Here is an 18,820-nt window from a genome sequence, read left to right as displayed (position 1 = left end):
AAGTTAGGAGCCTCTGGTCTGAATCAGTCTTGTACGTTTTTTTAATTTTTGTTCATTTATATGTTTTGGAGTTTAGTGTGACTTCCATTTCACTGAAATAGTACATAATTTTATTTAGGGGCCAGCTGAAGACCAACTCCGGGTGCGGGATACCCTCGCTGCGTTGAAGACCCATTGGTGGCCTTCTCTTTGGTCGGGGTTGTTGTCTCTTTGAAATATTCTCCATTTCCATTCTCAATTTTATCGTATAGTATAAAGTTTTCTCTGTAGTATGTTTAGGACTTTAACTTGTCATTTTTTTTGCCATTTTAGTCTCAAGTCTTCTCCGACTAATCATTGATAGCTTATTGGAAAGGCATAGTTAAAAATCAAATCTGCATATAGATTACATTTCAGAACCGACAACTTAACAATGACTTTATTTAAAGATTGAACACCATGTTCAGTGGATCGTGAATTCTAAGCGAAAAACGTATTTGGAATATATTAAAAAACACATTTATGTCTATACATTTTAAATTGGCGTTACTACAATTTTAGTGTAAACTACTTTAAACTATCTTAAACCAAACATTATGTTTATAAAGCAACAGTTAGGCATCATTATTTAATAGACATAAATCGGTTAGGCGTAAACAATTTCAGGTCGCACACCAAAATGTAAAAGGAAAACAAAGGACCAACAGAATCACTGAACCGCAACAAAACACAAGCGTCAACATACATAAACACGGACTTTTTGATAACAACTACACATTCCTGGCTTTATACAGGACGTTTTAAGAATAAAATGATGCAGACCGAACGGACAGAAGCAGACCGGAAAATGAATTTCTTTCCACTTCCGCTTAATATTTCATTAGCGTTTTCGTGCTTTACTTTATTCAGAACAGGCTTGTTTTTATTCGAAAAGTCTTGTAATTGAAAACGACAAATAATGATTGATAATTTGTAGGGTGAAATATAATTCTAAAGCATACTAGTAATCTGTATATCAAATTGCAATGATACAGATTTTAAAACTGCATATGTTATGACGTAATTGAAAAATACTTCTATATCAAATCATAAATGAGTTTTAAGTCAACTCAAATATGTATCATATCAGTGAATGTAATATAGATATGGATAATATAAATATGAACTGTTTTAAAATAAATATAACTAGGTCACCAGAATGAACATGCAATCAGAAATATGAAGTATTTCAAAATGACGTAAATAAACTTCGATACCCCCCCCCCCCCCCACCACCACCAAATAGGCACCCAAAGGACTTACTAATCGAATATAAAAGTATCTGTATTTTCTTATATTTCTTTGAGATAGATTATTTAATCACACTAGTTCCACTTTTGATTTTTGAATTTGTTTTCCTTTTGATCATGTTGTAATTTGTTATACTAAGACTGATGATGTTATTGTCATCTTGTTATCTTCTTTCTCGGTTAAAATGCTCTCTTCATGATATGTCCTTTTAATTAATAAATATAATTTAGTGATGATCAGATCTTTTATTATATTGTCGATGTATGTAATATAAAGTAAATTGATTTACAGTGCTTGCGGGTATGTTTTCAACGTAAATATTTCTTAGGACCATTTAAGGTTTTTATTGCGATGTGCGAGTTGCTTAAGGTTGACAACAATATGAAATCCTCCACATATAAAAACAAGTAAAAAATTGGACTCACTAAACTGCATTTAACCGCAGAGCAAACGCTTAATTTCCGGATTTTTAAAAGATACAAGTATGATTGGAAGAACAAGTATGACATCCAATTTCTGATAGTTATTCACCTGTTTAAATGTGTTATATATAATAACGGGGATACCCTAGTCAACATACCCGAAAAGCAAATCCTATATGCTGCATCTATATCTTTTTCAAATTCTTTCCAATATTTACATAAAAATATGTTTGGGGCATACAATAAAAAAGTGGGCAGGGGTTTCACTGATCATTGCTCTCATGTCAGATCTAAATTCAAAGTAGAAAAGATGTTCACCACCTTAAATTTTTTTGAAGTTTTCGCTGATCTTTAAGTCCAACTCTAGAGAGGCTTATCTAATTTTCATCTTGCATCATATTCCAAGTCAAAATTTTCAAAAGATTTCATCTAGAACCTATAAAAACAAATAACACAGTACGTAGCAACAATAAATTTGAATTTTGACTAATTGTCTTAAAATCGAAAGTCTTCCTGCTGTTTTCTTTTTATTTCAACCACTTGTATAATGTTTATTTATATCCAAATAGGGTACTCCATCAATAGGTAACAATATTGACAATTCACCTTTCTTTATTGTTTCGTCCTATTCAAGTTGCTGAGTTAAACAACTATCCATCAGAGTCGTAACGACGACGATGCTAACCATGATAATTAGCAAAACCTATACCGTACAGTAAGCTTTAAAAACACCTGCCAGTCAAAAACATACAGCCTTATGAATGTTAAATTAAAAAAAGAAGTCAGACAGCAACCCAACGTCAAACTGAATTAAATACTTTGAACAGGAACATAAACATTGAAAATCCACATTATATTTGAAAGCTATGTTATGTTTTCAATACCATTATTTAAGCTTTACTGTAAAAATAACCAATATAATATTCAACCCTTCAGTGTAAAAGGCTACCAAAAAGCGACTTTTCAATAGAAAAGTGATCTAATTATAAGACATATTTCGAGGCTAACGAGGTTGCAATTCGAATTATTCATTGCAATGACATTAAGTAGAACGTCTCAATTACGATCAGTGACCTTTTGTAATTTAAAATCACCATGCGTGCCGATGACATTTATATTTCATTCATAAACTTATCGGTTAATATAGTATAAAGATAAATATCAAATTTAACAACCAATCATAAATATAACACACGTGTCGTGTTAAAATCGATAAAAAAACTATTTTTACTATTGATATAATCGGGTTAGTTTATTTATCATAATATACGCATGACACACTTTCTTAAATGCTGTCATGTTGATGCGAAGGTGTTCTTATCTGATTTTGTTCTTTTCCCTTTTAGTGTTATTTTGGATTAAATACTCAAATTTTCAAAACGTTTATGTATACATTTTTCGATATACTAAATCTAGGTCTATTCCAACCATAAGGGATCGTTGGTCCTGAAATGAGTGTTTTTATTCAAGCATGATATTATTTTTAATACTGTTAGTTGAGAAAAAGATTGAAAATTTGTTACATTCTAAGTAACACCGGCGCTTACAATGGGGGTTTCCGTCCTTATTAATGTATCATTTATTTTCCCTAATGACGTTTTGAGCATCACTGACGATAGGTACGCATAAGAATTGGTAAAGGAGTAATTTATTTGACTTAATGAGTGTGGATAGTTGCATAAGATGTTTTCAATTGACAATACAGATACAAATATGGATAAAAAAAGAAAACTGATAAATGATAATAGTATTTTGCAATTCTGAATGCCACTGCAAGTGAACTAGCAACTCTGGTTGGTAGTTTGTTCTTTTGTTTTGCCACGATTTTAAATAATTTAGTTGTTAAATTATATAATCAGTCATAAAACGTCCTTTATCCAAAGTTAACTTTGGACCCTAAAATGTCCTCTCAACAGAAGACTTTGATTAAAACCGTCCGTGTATAAAATATTTTTATTTTTAATCATTACCTATGGAAATATAGAAACCAAAGTTAAAATAGTAATGTTAAAAATCAAACAAAAGTATAATAAAAAAATTACAAAAGAAACAAAAAACATTACGGAAATAACTGTTAAAAAACCCATAAAATAACAAAATTACAAAAAGCTCAATAATAAAAATGCATGTCTCATGACTGTAACAGCTGTAATAAAAATATCTAATAAATATGTGTAAAAAGGAATAAACAACTATCTACAGAAGTTTGAAAACAAATAATAAAAATAGCCTTTATCAAGTGCATAGTGAAAGAAAAGGTAAAATAAAGTCAAACCGTTCTTATATTCTTACACCATAACAAAAACGGTACGTGTCATTTTTTTTACAGGGATTCATACTTTCCCTTTTGAATAAAAAGTCTTGAAATCGGTATCGATATTTTTTTAAAGTGCTTGATAAACTTGACATATCTTTTTTGGAAATCTTCGACAATGTACTTACTTTAATAAACTAGAGTATTTCTAATGAAAGATACACTTTATTTTCCCCTTTTTGAAACTACATAGGAGTTCGGTATTTGTGTCATCTAAGTACATGCTATTGAAGTTAACTGACCTTATTATTTGTTTAAAAATATACACTATTTAATTTCCTAATGACCTTTCCAGTATCACTGACGATATGTAAACATTACGAATTCGTATAGGGTAAGGTATAATTCTATTGCATGAATCTAGTTAGTTACACGAGAGGTTAACAATGGATAAGAAATAGACAACTGATGAATTATGCGAGTATTTTGCATTTCTGTTGATATGTGAATGCCACTGCAAGTGAACTGGAAATTCCGTTGGTAGTTTCATAGTTTTCCGATTCAGAGTGGTTTCACCAGAATAACTTTTACTATTAAAATGATGAATGAAGATTTGGATTAGCAGCATTCGAGTTGTTCTCCTGGAATCCTTATAATATGTGATTGTGAAATGTAAATCATTGAAATCTAATTTCATTTGGCTGTATCATCAAACGGATCAACAAAAGCCACCAAAGCCACCAAAGCCAACGCCGACTTCGCAATAGATATATTGATAAGCAGATGATTTAATGCAAAAAAGTTAAAAATATCAATAATGTGGTCATTTTTATAAATTTCCTGTTTACAAAAATTTGAATTTTTCAAAAAACTAAGGATTTTCTTAACCGAGGCATAGATTACCTTAGCCGTATTTGGCACAACTTTTTGGAATTTTGGATCCTCAATGCTCTTCAACTTTGTACTTGTTTGGCTTTATAAATATTTTGATATGAGCGTCACTGGTGAGTCTTATGTAGACGAAACGCGCGTCTGGCGTACTAAATTATAGTCCTGGTACCTTTGATAACTATATTGACCTTAGGCGTATATTGCAATTTTAGGTCCTCTTTGGTCAGATAGCTCTTCCACTGTTTCGGTTCTTTTACATCATTGACTTATTAAACTTAAATTTACTGTCTATTTTGTTTTTAGATTAGGTACTATTAACAATGAAACAACTATTTACCAAAACCAAATGACTCATGCCTTTGTTACAATAACATAATTTAGCAGTCGCTTTTTTGAAACGGTTTATGATAAGTGCAAAGGGTTCGACTGATAAAAATGAATCATTTGCAAGTGTACTACGACACAAGAAAAAAGCATTTTGAAGAAAAATACTGCTTATTTTATAAATTAATTTTGTTTTTGTTATCTGACAGTCTATCATAATGTCAACATAACATAGACATTTTTATTAAAAGCCACAAAATGCAAATCAGTATGGGGAATGAAACATAACTTGCAATTTGGCGTTAAAATTAGAAAGATCATATCACTAAGTTTCAAGTTGATTGGACTTCAACTTCATCAAAAACTACCTTGACCAAAAACGTAAACCTTAAGCGGGACAGACGGACGGACGAATTGACGAACAGACTAACGGACGCACTGACCAGAACACATAATGCCCATAAATGGGGCATACAAAACAGTAGTGTGAATGCTTTTACAGAATGCATAAGTTTTAGATAACACATGTTTAGATAAACATAAGATAGTGTAGGCAGAAGTACAATGTATGTAGTTGTAGAAATACGTGACCAAGTCTTTTGCAAACCTTACAAGTTCAAACTAATTCGTAAGATCTTTTCTGACTAGTAAGGTTACATAAGTAAAAAATTAAATTATCCCACCAACAGACTGTTACTTGATAACAATAGTAATGAATTTATTATGGCTAACCTGTAGGTATAATAATGAATTGTTGCGTATACTTGAATAATTCTCAGCAGATGCTTTCGTAAATAAATGGATATTGTTTACTTCTCCTAAATTTTCACATGTTCGCGTTTTTTTAAAATTCCGCCTCGTACTTTATGTGGCTTTTTATTTTTTTTAATCCGAGCGTCACTCATTAGTCTTTTGTAGACGAAACGCGCGCCTGTTGTACACAATTTTTATCCTGGTATCTATGTTTCATTTTTTCTTACATTATAGATAAATAAAGTATATAAACTCCTTTAACCACAGCAAATACCATACTTCTGATGTTGATAATAAGTAGCGTGGCCAAACTCGCCGATAACTTTCACCATGGTTTGCGGAACTCTTTACCGATAATCAAACGTGCGTTCTTGAGACAAAAAAACAAAAACAAAACAAAACAAGGAACGAAATTAATTGATTTACATAAGGTATTGTTCCTTGTGTAACATCCGGAGTCATCAAGATCACCTTCGTCAGACGTGTATTTTTTAAAATATCTGAAACATAAAAGCTATTTTGACTCCCGAAAGTTAAAACACTATTTTTTTCAGAGTTGTCAATTTTGAATGAAAGTTGTACGAAGTAGAATTAGTGTGTTTTTGAGGCGAACATGGTTGACCCACTTTTATCATGTATATCTTGTTTGATGTAAAAATGAATCTTTAGTCCCACTGATTAGCCGTTATTTGTTGAACTTTTTTTAATCTTTAGCAGTAATGCACCACACGATATAAATCAAGACTACTGTATAATACCTAAAAGGAATTTATCTAATTAATCAATCTTTTAGACATATTCTTTTTTGTAAATCATTATGCAACATTTTAATTTTGTTTGTTTAAAATGTCATTTTTTCCAAATTTAGAGTTTTGATTACAAACCTGAATCAGCTGACTGGCTAGTACAATTAAGTGACGTGCACACCTATCATATGATGAGAAACATCGTGATATATTATATCTTAAATATATCTGATGATAAATAGATATTGGAATCATTATAAGTATTTTATTACTATCACGGAGCTTGATATATTTGTATGTTACAGAAGACACTATAATATTTTTAACACTGCATACTCTTTATTGGTAAGTGATAACATTATTTTATATTTATATTGTGAGAGAATTTAAATTAGAATTTGGATTTTATTTATTATGTCTAATGATTTTTTTTTAATTTTCAAAACTAGCGCTGCAAATTCGTCTAGCAAAGAAAGCTTTATTTACTTCCGGCTATTTAAAAAAATTTTTTATACATATTTCTCCAGTGTATTGAGGGTGTCATAACGTTAGTTCTTTGATCTTCAGATAATACACATGTAATATGGTTGTTTGAACTGTTAATTCACTGATTTCGGTCTTTACACTATTGCTACTTTTTTTGACTGAGTGTGGTTTCGGCTGGTGGGTAAAGCATGTATACCGACAAAACGGATATCTTAGATATCTTAGATGAGTTTTGATCTTGCTGACGCATTCTTTTCCCTCAGTTTGGATTTTTTCGGGTTTCGAGTTTTAAAAATCTTGATTTGTATATTTAAAAGGAAAATTTATGAAATTTGTACATATGTTTGCACTAACTTATCCCGGATAAAAGTTAAACTCAAATAGAACAAATAAATAAATATCAACAGAGACAAGCCTTTCTTAGAATAAAAATTAACAAGGAAAATGATCTACATTAATGTCTGTTTGTTTAGTTTTTTTATTATCCGATTTGAATTGGTTTTTTTTGGTAGACATCAACATTTGTTATGATGAAAATGAACAAACAAAATCAATCAACAAATAGTCAATCAAATATTCAGCTCATATTGGTTGCCATATCTTTTAGCAATTTCTTTTATCTTCAATAGCTTTTAAATTCATAAACGAAAAATTTGAAAAAAGATATGTTATTAAATTTCAGTGACATATTACTGACTACTGGGCTGCATGATTTAGTATAAAAGATAGTAATATCATATATGTATTCTATTTTCGAATTATTGTTGATTGCAATAATTAGATATGGACAAAAGCTTTACCAAATGAAATTGTGATACAAGATACATTATTCAAAGAACTGATTGAATAACCTGTGTCCTATATATCTGTGTGACTTAAGTCATTTGTCTGTCTGTGGTGTAATATTTCTGTTTTGACTGCTATGTCAGAAAATACTATCATTTTCACAATTTATGGCTTTGGTAGCTCATCCAATTCTGTCAATTTAACGAAACTATGTAAAGAAATTATTGTTTCAACATATTTTTTTATTGGCGTCCGCTTTTTGAATGTATATTGGTGTTCGATATTTTTTCAATAAAGATATTTGAGGCAACGTAAGTTTACCTACTTTCTAAACTCGGTGAATCGTTTTGGAATATATAAATAATTGGTAAACTATATCATTTTGTTGTATGTTGTAATACGTCATCATGTCATCGCATGTGGCTGTTCTGAATTAAAGTGACAAGATAATATCATCTAGTTAATTTATAAAATATACAGTTTACATATTATTGTAAAAATTGAAGACTTTGCAATTAAAGGTGGCGTATTGTCCTTGTAGAATTCATATTTCTATTCAAAATATATATAAATATTTTAAACAAATTATACATTTATAGTCAATTTTCAAGTCAGTATGGCAAAAGGTAAAATGACAAGCATATCGAACTCCAAGGAAAATTCAAATCAGAAAGTTCCTGATCAAATGGCAAAATTAAAAGCTCAAACACACCTAACGAAAACAACTAACATTTAACTTAAGATTAAAAGATGTGCTGGGTTTTTATAACGGTATATTATTTTACTGACTGTGTCAAATTTAAAATCAAGCTGAGTTCAATCAATAGAGTCTCGTGTATAAAATTGATAACATTTTCTGATATATGATTTTCGATTTATCTATTTGCGTTCTGTATGGAGCAATACAGTATAATGGAAATACCGAACTCCAATACAAATTCAATAAGGGAAATTCCGTAAAAATTGACCAAAATCAATGGCTATCAATTAACGGAACAAGTGAAAAACAACTGCTATAATATATTCCTGACTTAGCACAAGCATTTTCCGAAGAAAATATGTATGAACTAAATTGACAAGACGTGGAGTAAAAAAAAAATAATCAAAATTAAATTCATTTGTTATTACTTTGTTAACTTAAGCCTCGGTCACACCTTACCGGATAGCACGAACGGGCGCCTAACGGATGAAAATAAAAGTTGTCCGTTGACAAAATTGTTATCCGTTGGGAGTCCGTTGATGTACTGACCGAATAAAACGGACGTGTAACGGATGCATAACGGACACACACCGGATATGTAACGTACGAGAAACGGACACGTACCGGACAAAACGGATGTCGAACGTACATCCAACGGACGAGTACCGCATAAAACGGACACATAACGGAAGCGTACCGGATAAAACAGATGAACAAGATATACGGAAAAATCAAAGGCGACAATAATAATACATGTAAATTGCATAAATATTCAAAATGATTCTGTGTAACTGGTTTTGGTTTGTTCTTCAAAATTCCGCCAAAGAGCAGTGTCTGACCTGAATAAGAACTGCTTGATTGTGTTGACGTGCCTATACTCTAAGATCGATTATGAATAATAAGAATTCATGAACCTTAAGAAATCTGACATACCAATAATTGGCATTTCTGACACGAAATTTTCAATTGGCATTTATCCGTTTCAGATCCGTTTATCATCTGTTTTATCCGTTATACGTCCGGTAGAAGTCCGTTTCTCGTCCGTTCAACATCCGTTTTATCCGTTAAACGTCCGTTGGCGAATTTATCTTCCAGACCTCCAACGGATGTATAACGGACACGTAACGGCTACAAAACGGAAACGAAACGGACGAGTACCGTACAAAACGGACGAGTACCGTACAAAACGGACGACTAACGGACGTTCAACGGACATTTTATCCGTTGGACGTCCGTTCAAAGTTTTGAACATGCTCAAAATTTTCCACCGGACAGAACGGACGTCGACGGATAAAACGTACGCTTAACGGACATGCAACGGATATGGACGGACGTCTAACGGATAAGAACGGACGTCTAACGGACATGAACGGATTGAAAAAAAGTTATCCGTTAGGCGTCCGTTCGAGCTATCCGGTAAGGTGTGACCGAGGCTTTAGAAAACAATATAACAAAATATAAACATTATTAATTTGTAAGATTTAGTATTGCATGCAAAAAAAAATATAATTAAATTAAGTTATTCCAATTATTCCCGTGGTTCTACGATTTCCCTTCACCTGAAAATACAGTTGCAATCAATATCTATTCGGTGTAATTAAACAGATATATTAAATAATCAGTCTTTGGACCATATTTCCCTCGCCTATCGGCTTGGGAAATTCCACAGTCCCTTGACTGGTATTTTTCACAATTCCCCTTCCATAATGTGATATATCGGGTCAATATTCCTGAAAATGTTCGGTTTTCAAACTGAAACAACAAATTGCCCAAGGATTTGAATTGAAATCATAATAAAACTGTATACACAATTTTGAAAGGCGAAATAATAACCACACAATATGAAGTTTAAATTTCAACTATAAATGATTGCTAAAACTGTTTTGAATGATCCAAAATATTGAAAATCATGCCATCTTTAATTTTCAAGCAAAAGTCCCATTCTTACATATTCTATTTTATGTAAAAAAAATCAAATATAAGTTTTGGAATCAATTATTTAAGTAATCCTATTTCTTATTTTCCATTGTTTTAGTATTATCTTATCAAATATCAATAGCATGGGTTTGATAAAGTGTAAAAGAACAGTGCTGTCTATGGATTCATAATTTAAGAGAAAGTTGGTCTTCTGACGATAACATTTGTCTGCTAAAGTCATTGCTTCTTAAGTTACTAGTATATGCCTTTTATTATATTTCAGAGTTTACATTTATGGAAATGTAATTTCATTGTTGAATCATACTACTTGTACATGTAAATCAATCAAATTTATCTGAAAACTGATACTAAAACTGAGGGTTTTGAAGCTCTTTTTTCAAATAATATAAATTATTTTTTTACATTATTGTTTTCAAATCTAAATATATAAATTAGAATGAAAAACACGCCAAAAAATAATATATATAACTTAAAATTATCATTTTTATAGTTCGTTGGGATTTCTTTCAATTTAAAAAGTAAAGAAGGAGACGACTTTACACCAATAATATAAAACAGAATAATTATCAGATATATAAAATACAATATAATCGTGTTTCATTCAAGCTTTCAACATGTATTGTCAGCGAATTTGAAAGAATTATTGTATAAAAATTGAAGATTTAAATTCACACTCTGATATTTTAAATTTCTTGCATTAAGTTTTCTATAGCTATATAAACCTATGTTGAGTTAATCGTCAAAACAAAATGCGTATAACACATAAGCAATATATATTCATATCAATTATATTGTATGCACTCGCCCCGTGTGGGAGTTAAATAATCGATGTTATATTGTGCATTCAATAATGGTAATATATAAACGACGTAGGAGTACATATTACCCCATGCGAAAACATAATAATGTAACTCGGCAACATTTTTAGCATAAAACGTGCGGTAACTTTTCAAAAATTCAAATACTCGGGGAAAGCGTTTCAATATAAACTATTTGTAACATCAAACAAAATAAAAGGTAAGTTGCTGCAATTATTTTATAAAAATAATGATGATTGATAGATAAAAAAAAGATAGCTTAAAGTCATTAAAACATTTCAACAAAGTATATAAAGAGTAAATTTAATATTTTTTCCTTCTTATTTACCTTTTCAGTCACAGATAATGTAAATTCGTAAAATAAAAATATCTGTTAATTTATATTGTTGATGATTATAAAAAAAAATATGAATATTAAATCGAAAACACCTATTTATAGAAAAAAAAATTATTCGAAATCAGTAAGCCTCGTCGCTTATTTTCCATATCGCATATCATTACCTAAAGTTTAAACAACCAATGTCTATTTTTTACACGACGGGTGCCAGATATGGAGCAAGATCTGCTTACCTTTTCGGAGTACCTGTGATCACCCCAGTTTTTGGTGGGGGTCGTGTTGCTTAGTCAATAGTTTTCTAGGTTGTGTCTTGTGTACTATTATTTGTCTGTTTGTCTGGTTTTTTTTTAGCCATGGTATTGTCAGTTTATCTTCAATCTATGAGATTGACTGTCCCTCTGGTATCTTTTGCCCCTCTTTTATAAAATTTTTTTTCAATTCATTAGTGTATTCGATTTAGTATTTGCATCATTTTACAATTATCAATGATATAAACTAATAATTATATATATTTTACGAATCAACATCATCTGTGACTGAAAAAGTATATGTGTAACATAGATATGATGAAAAAAATTCAATATGTTAAATGAAAAAGCCTTTATTGCTGATACTTAATCTTAACAGTTGATGATAAGACCTTTACAACAAGCTGTGGTTTAAACATCGTGTGTCAGGTGTAAAAACGACGACAAATTAATCATTGCTTTTGATAGCCATCAATACTCTACATTATTTAAAAAAACATGTAGGACTTCGGGAACGACCATTTAACTCAAAGGAAAGAGGAGCGGGTTATGGTTTATTCCCAAAAAATATTATGATCGCCAATTTGATGAGAACGAAAATTATTGTAGTCCAGCAGATGACAAAAAAAAAAATTATGTTAAATTTTGAAAAAACTCAATTTGATTGATAGTGTCGAAAAACTAAAAAGTCTGACTCAGTAAAAATGTTGCACCTTTATCAATATGTTATCTCAATGAGGTTATATGAAATACAACCTCCTTGATCATATCATTGAAGTATTATTTTGACTATATTACTTCCATGGTTGTATAAAATAACTTATGCATTCATCTCTGCAAATAATAAAGACACTCTTAAATTACGATCGAATTTGAAGAAAGCTATATCGATATACATTGATGCTTTACTGGATCTTTAAATTTATGCTTAATTAGGTGTGGATAGATTATGAACAAATACTTCATAACAAGTATCTATAATACAAAATGAGGAGACTTATTTTTTGTGTGTCCCTTGTCCATCTTCCAGATCATATCCTAAAGTACAATGCACACTGTAGTTATATCACCAGCCCAGTAGTCAGACATGGATTGTCATTGATATGGTTATATTTATAAATTAACTGTTTACAAAATTTAGAATTTTTAAAAAACTAAGGCTTTTCTACCTCAGGCATAGATTACCTTAGCTGTTTTTGGCAAAAACCTTTAGGAATTTTGGTCCTTAATGCTCTTCAACTTCGAACGTAATTTGATCTTTTTAACTTTTTTGGATTCGAGCGCCAGTGATCAGTCTTTTGTAGACGAAACGCGAGTCTGGCGTATATACAAAATTTAGTCCTGGAATCTATGATGAGTTTATTTATTATTGAACGAACTGTGTAAATACTTAGAAATATTCGGAGCTCAATAACCAAATGAAAATAGACAGTAGAGAGTCTTTTTTTTTAAAGAAAAAACAAATTTAATAAATTATCTATCTTCATGGTGCAAAGCCTCTCAGATTATGACGATTTCAAAATTATGTTTTGGGGTTTCATGTATAGAAAATATGGGATACAATTTCTCTCTACAAATTTATAAGAGGATTTTTTTTTATCAAAAACATTTTAAAAAGATGATTTTGAAAATCGTCATTATGACACAAATTCATCTTTAAAGTAATAAAAGAAGTAAGGATTAAAGTTAGCCATCATTTTTAAGTGGTTAACGTTCAAATGACAACCACAATGACTATTCTGGATTTCAAAAGTATACACTCCTATTTATAAGAAAGAAAAGGTGTCAAAATCCGAATTCAGAAGTTTGACCCAGGGAGAGACTATACGCAATAGTATTGTAAACCAAATGCAATAAGGAAATATTCAAAAACATGTAAAAAGACACATCATAATAAAATTTGATCTTAAACCCATAACTCTTTATGACCAGGATATCTCTAAGATATAATCTATCAAATGTCTTTTATTAACACGAATGATGGTCGTTTAAATCATGATATAAATTTACTTAATTCATCGTAATTGAAACATTAAAAAAAAACAATGTTTGCGTTTTATTTTTCTTCAATAACCTACCATTATGTCACAATACTCGTGATGATGTCGTAATACTTATAAATAGATATTTTTTGTTAATAAATGTCCTTTATAATCATGCTTCCAGGGGTGACTTTATAGAGTACATCCAATAAGATATACTAATACTCATAAATGCAATTAAATCCTGAATATCGTGATATCGAGTCTGTCTAAAAGAAGAAAACTCTGTGGCAAATGAAAATATTATGCCACGCGTTATTTGGTGTGATTCATATTTAACACCTCGAAAAGTACAAGATATACTTATAGAATAAATGATTATAATTACAATAAAAATGTAAAAAAAAAATAATTCTATTTATAACACGAGTTTATATTTCTTCGATATTATTATGGTATGTCCAAAAACCAAATTGATTAAAGCTGTTATCCTAATGCTAGCAAGTTAAAGGTGTTTTGTTTGTATAAATGTTTGCGCAAGCATTGTAATTTAAATTGATATCTGCTATCAATAGATAGCCGGAGCTTCATCTTGTGGTGGAGATTTATTTCCCCGAGTGTATCACAAGCCCAGTAGTCAGCACTTTTTGCGCTGACATGAATTGTCATTGATATGGTAATATTTATAAATTTACTGTTTACAAATTTTTGAATTTTTTTAAATACTAAGGCTTTTCTACCTCAGGCATAGATCACCTTAGCTGTATTTGGCAAAACTTTTAGGAATTTTGGTTCTCAATGCTCTTCAACTTCGTACTTTATTTGGCCTTTTTAAATTTTTTGGATTCGAGCGTCACTGATGAGTCTTTTGTAGACGAAACGCGCGTCTGGCGTATATACTAAATTAAGTCCTGGTATCTATGATGAGTTTATTGTATACGTTATAAATAAAGGCATCAGTAGTAAACCGCTGTTCAAAAGTCATAAATCGATTGAGAGAAAACAAATTAGGGTTACAAATTAAAACCAAAGACAACACATCAACTTCTTATACATTGTATGGGAAGCTTAGCAACGTTTACAATTTGAACCCCCGCCCATCCAGTGATTGAAGATGTCGATCTTAATCATAATGATTGAGCAAACAAATATGCATATATAAACAGATAGCCAACCCAACCTTTAGCTTGCTAGCATTAGGATAACAGTTTTAACGCCTTATTTTATAGTGTTACTTTGCTGCATATGTGAATGGTGTGTGAATTCTTAGGTTGACAGCCGTGATGGTCTTGATTGTATTTTAACTGCTTTAAAAAGGTTAAAGCAAAAAAATACATTAAAAATAATACCGAATTCCAAGGCAAAAAGAGGGAAGTCAACAAAACTAGAAAAACACACATTAGACTTTATTAACTAAGTGAACGAATGGAAAACAACTGTCATATTTCTTACTTGGACCGGCAGTTGGTTAAACCTGTTTTAAACTATCCAAACCTCCCGATGGTATGACATTAGTTCTTTTATGATAATATAATTGGATACGTAACACAAACAGATAAAATTGATTAGTGTGACAATAATTGTCCTTCACCAGCCAAAATTGTGTGAATATAGATCACATAAATCCATGGTGTAATCAGTTTATTATCGATCTATGAGTTTGACTTGACCCTCTGGTATCTTTAGCCCCTCTTTTTTCAACACAACTAACATAAAAATATTATAAAGTATACTTATAAATCTGACAAAGACGCCAACAAAAAGATACTTTATTTTAAAAGAAAATATACCCTCCCAAAATGTTTATCAATCAAATCAGACTGATGTTATTTGACGTATTTTTCATGTTTCAATCAAAATATTATCATTCCAATTTGTGGGTAATCCGCATGCAAACTGAATAAAAATGAAAAAAAAAAATATGAAGAACATAATAGTTATGATAATTTCTGAAGTTTAATAAACATTTCAAACACAAATTAGAATTCAAGATGTATATTATGTTACACTCCATAAAGATCACCAGATTTTATTTCTTTAACCTAATCATCATGGTCTTTTTATTCAAGAGAGGAATGAATTTTAACATGATCATTATCAAAAAAAAAAAAAAAAAAAAAAAAAAATAAAGTAGGTACTGAAATCTAAATATAAAGATTGTAATGTATCTTAAAATGCCTGCTATACATTTTGTGAATATTCGAGTTTATCAAGAACTAGCTTCCAAGTATTTATAACCTTTCCATACTTAATAAAATCGTATTCCGAACATTTGCCTGTCAACAATTTGATATGAAATAAGATTACATCGTGTGTGTTATATCATTAAGTGTTTAGTATTCGTTAAAAGATCTCGCTAATACTGTAACAAAACGTAATTTAGACCCAGATTACTCTATTTAAATATAGGATGTGTATGATTGACAGTGAAACAAATCTGCGACGGAGAACAAGTGCTCGACTTTATTTTGCACTTACACTAATGATAACGGATCTAGATGAGTTCATTCATTATTATATTCTGAATTTGTTTAAGTCATTTTTATCGTCCTTATATTGTTTTTCGTTGTTCTCTATTTTTTACATTTTAGCACCCCAATATAATTTCCTTCTTTTTTTGCTCTTTTATCTCTATTCTTTTACTTTTTCTGTAGATTTTGCCTTTTTATATATATATAATGGAAACCCCATTCTGCAACCCAGTTAATGATAAATCAAATACATCTATGAAAAAATAGGGCAGAGTAGTAAGAAGATTAGATCATAGCTAAATAGGTTATTATATCTATGATCAGATGAAGCTTAGATATAGAAATTTTACTCTTTTTCAAGAACACTATATTCGAGGAGAAACTATAGTCAGGACTATTGTAAACTTATGCAATATGGAAATATTTCTAAAAATAGTGTAATTTTATTCTCTATCAATTACAGATATTGTAACAAATAATAAGATTGAGAAAGGAAATGGGGAATGTGTCAAAGAGATAACAACCCGATTAAAAAGCAGGAAACAGTTCAAATAAGATCTCTTTTTCATTTGAAAAAGCATTTTTTATCATATCTATAAGTGTTATTGCATTTATTTGTACTATATCCCTGTCATGTAATGTTGTCATTTTAGCAGTATATCTAACATTGATGTAAAGCGGGAGGTTTTGTTAGCCACAAAACCAGGTTCAACCCACATTTTTTTCTTAAAATTTCCTATATTAAGTCAGAAATAATGTAGTTGTTATCTAAAAATTAGTTTCTATGTATGTTGCATTGTTGTTTATTTGTTGTTGCACTTCAGTGTTTTTGTTGTTTCGTTGTTTTCCTCTTATAGTTGTTGGGTTCCCTGGGTTTAGTTTGTAACCCGGAACTGTTTTCTCTCAATCGATTTATGACTTTTGTACAGCGGAATACTACTGTTGCTTTACTGTTCGAAGAAATCTTCGGGGTTTCACACGTATTGAGAGGTGAAGGTCAATGTAACCCAGAATAAAAGTGTTGTTTTCATTTTCTATCACTTATACTTAGTTATCAAAGGTACGAGGATTATAATTTAGTACGCCAGACGTGCGTTTCGTCTACATAAGACTCATCAGTGACGCTCATATCAAAATATTATAAAGCCAAACAAGTACAAAGTTGAAGAGCATTGAGGATCCAAAATTCCAAAAAGTTGTGCAAAATACGTCTAAGGTTATCTATGCCTGGGATAAGGAAATCCTTAGTTTTTCGAAAAATTTAAAGTTTTTGTAAACAGGAAATTTATAAAAATGACCACATTATTGATATTCATGTCAACACCGAAGTTGAGTACTAGGCTGGTGATACCCTCGGGGACGAAACGTCCACCAGCAGTGGCATCGACCCAGTGGTGTTTTAAATAGTTATCAAAGGTATCAGGATTATAATTTAGTACGCCAGACGCGCGTTTCGTCTACATAAGACTTATCAGTGACGCTCATATCAAAATATTATAAAGCCAAACAAGTACAAAGTTGAAGAGCATTGAGGATCCAAATAATCAAGACTGTGGTCATATCCTTAAACCAGACAGCAACACTATATTACATAGATGACGATTAATGTTTTTAAGAAGGACAAAGTGCGTCTTCTTTATTCTATTATCAAATTGCTAAATCGTGTCCTTTATAATTATTTTAAGCATTTATACCACTGTTGTTAGACTGTTGCCCCAATGGTATCATCAGCTAGGTAAAACGTAAAATCACAAAAATGCTGAATTCCGAGGAAAATTCAAACTGAAAGTACATAATAAAATTGCAAAATCAATAGCTCAAACACATCAAAGGAATGAATAACAACTGTCATTGGTTAGGCAGTGTTTTGTTATTGACATTGTTTTTATCATGCATTTTCTTAAATAATAAATTTAGCAATTACAAAGAAACTTTATAGTATCTCTGTAATTCACAAAAACATCTAAAAGACCCAACTCATTGTTTCAACTAATTGGTTGGGCAAAGGTGGTCTTTGGTGGATTTGGGGGGTCAAGTATTTATACAATCTTGGATTTCAAATCTTAAATAAGAGCGTTTCTGATGTAGGTTAATCTTCATATGCATTTAGACAAACTATATTTGTAAATTGTTGTAAATTGTTGTGGCTAATTCTATGGTCATAATCGGATATCCTCAAACATTTTTGAATGATATAGCAAATGTTTAAACAGGTCATTCAGGGTAACCAAAACCTTTTGTTTCTGACGTTTGGATAAGTAGGAAAAGTATGCACCTTATTGAAAGAAAAACCAAACAGATTAATTAATAACGATACGTGACGATAACCAGGCACCCAAACCATAGGAAAGTTTCTTTATATCTCCATGTCAAGTCGGTGATAAATTAAACGAAT

At 30.7% G+C, this 18,820-nt stretch overlaps 1 protein-coding gene across 1 annotated transcript in view; it reads left to right on the top strand.

Annotated features, from left to right (window-relative positions):
* Positions 1-6,874: 6,874 nt before the first annotated feature.
* LOC143079385 (putative cytochrome P450 CYP44) overlaps positions 6,875-18,820 on the top strand; it is a 47,885-nt gene continuing 35,939 nt past the window's right edge. The window contains exon 1 of the mRNA XM_076254674.1: positions 6,875-7,004. The gene's annotated coding sequence lies outside the window, so the exon portion shown is untranslated. The remainder of the gene's footprint in view (positions 7,005-18,820) is intronic.

Source organism: Mytilus galloprovincialis, chromosome 6, assembly GCF_965363235.1.
Source record: "Mytilus galloprovincialis chromosome 6, xbMytGall1.hap1.1, whole genome shotgun sequence".
In the NCBI taxonomy this organism is placed as follows: domain Eukaryota; kingdom Metazoa; phylum Mollusca; class Bivalvia; order Mytilida; family Mytilidae; genus Mytilus; species Mytilus galloprovincialis.
This window is presented reverse-complemented; position numbering and strand designations above follow the sequence as displayed.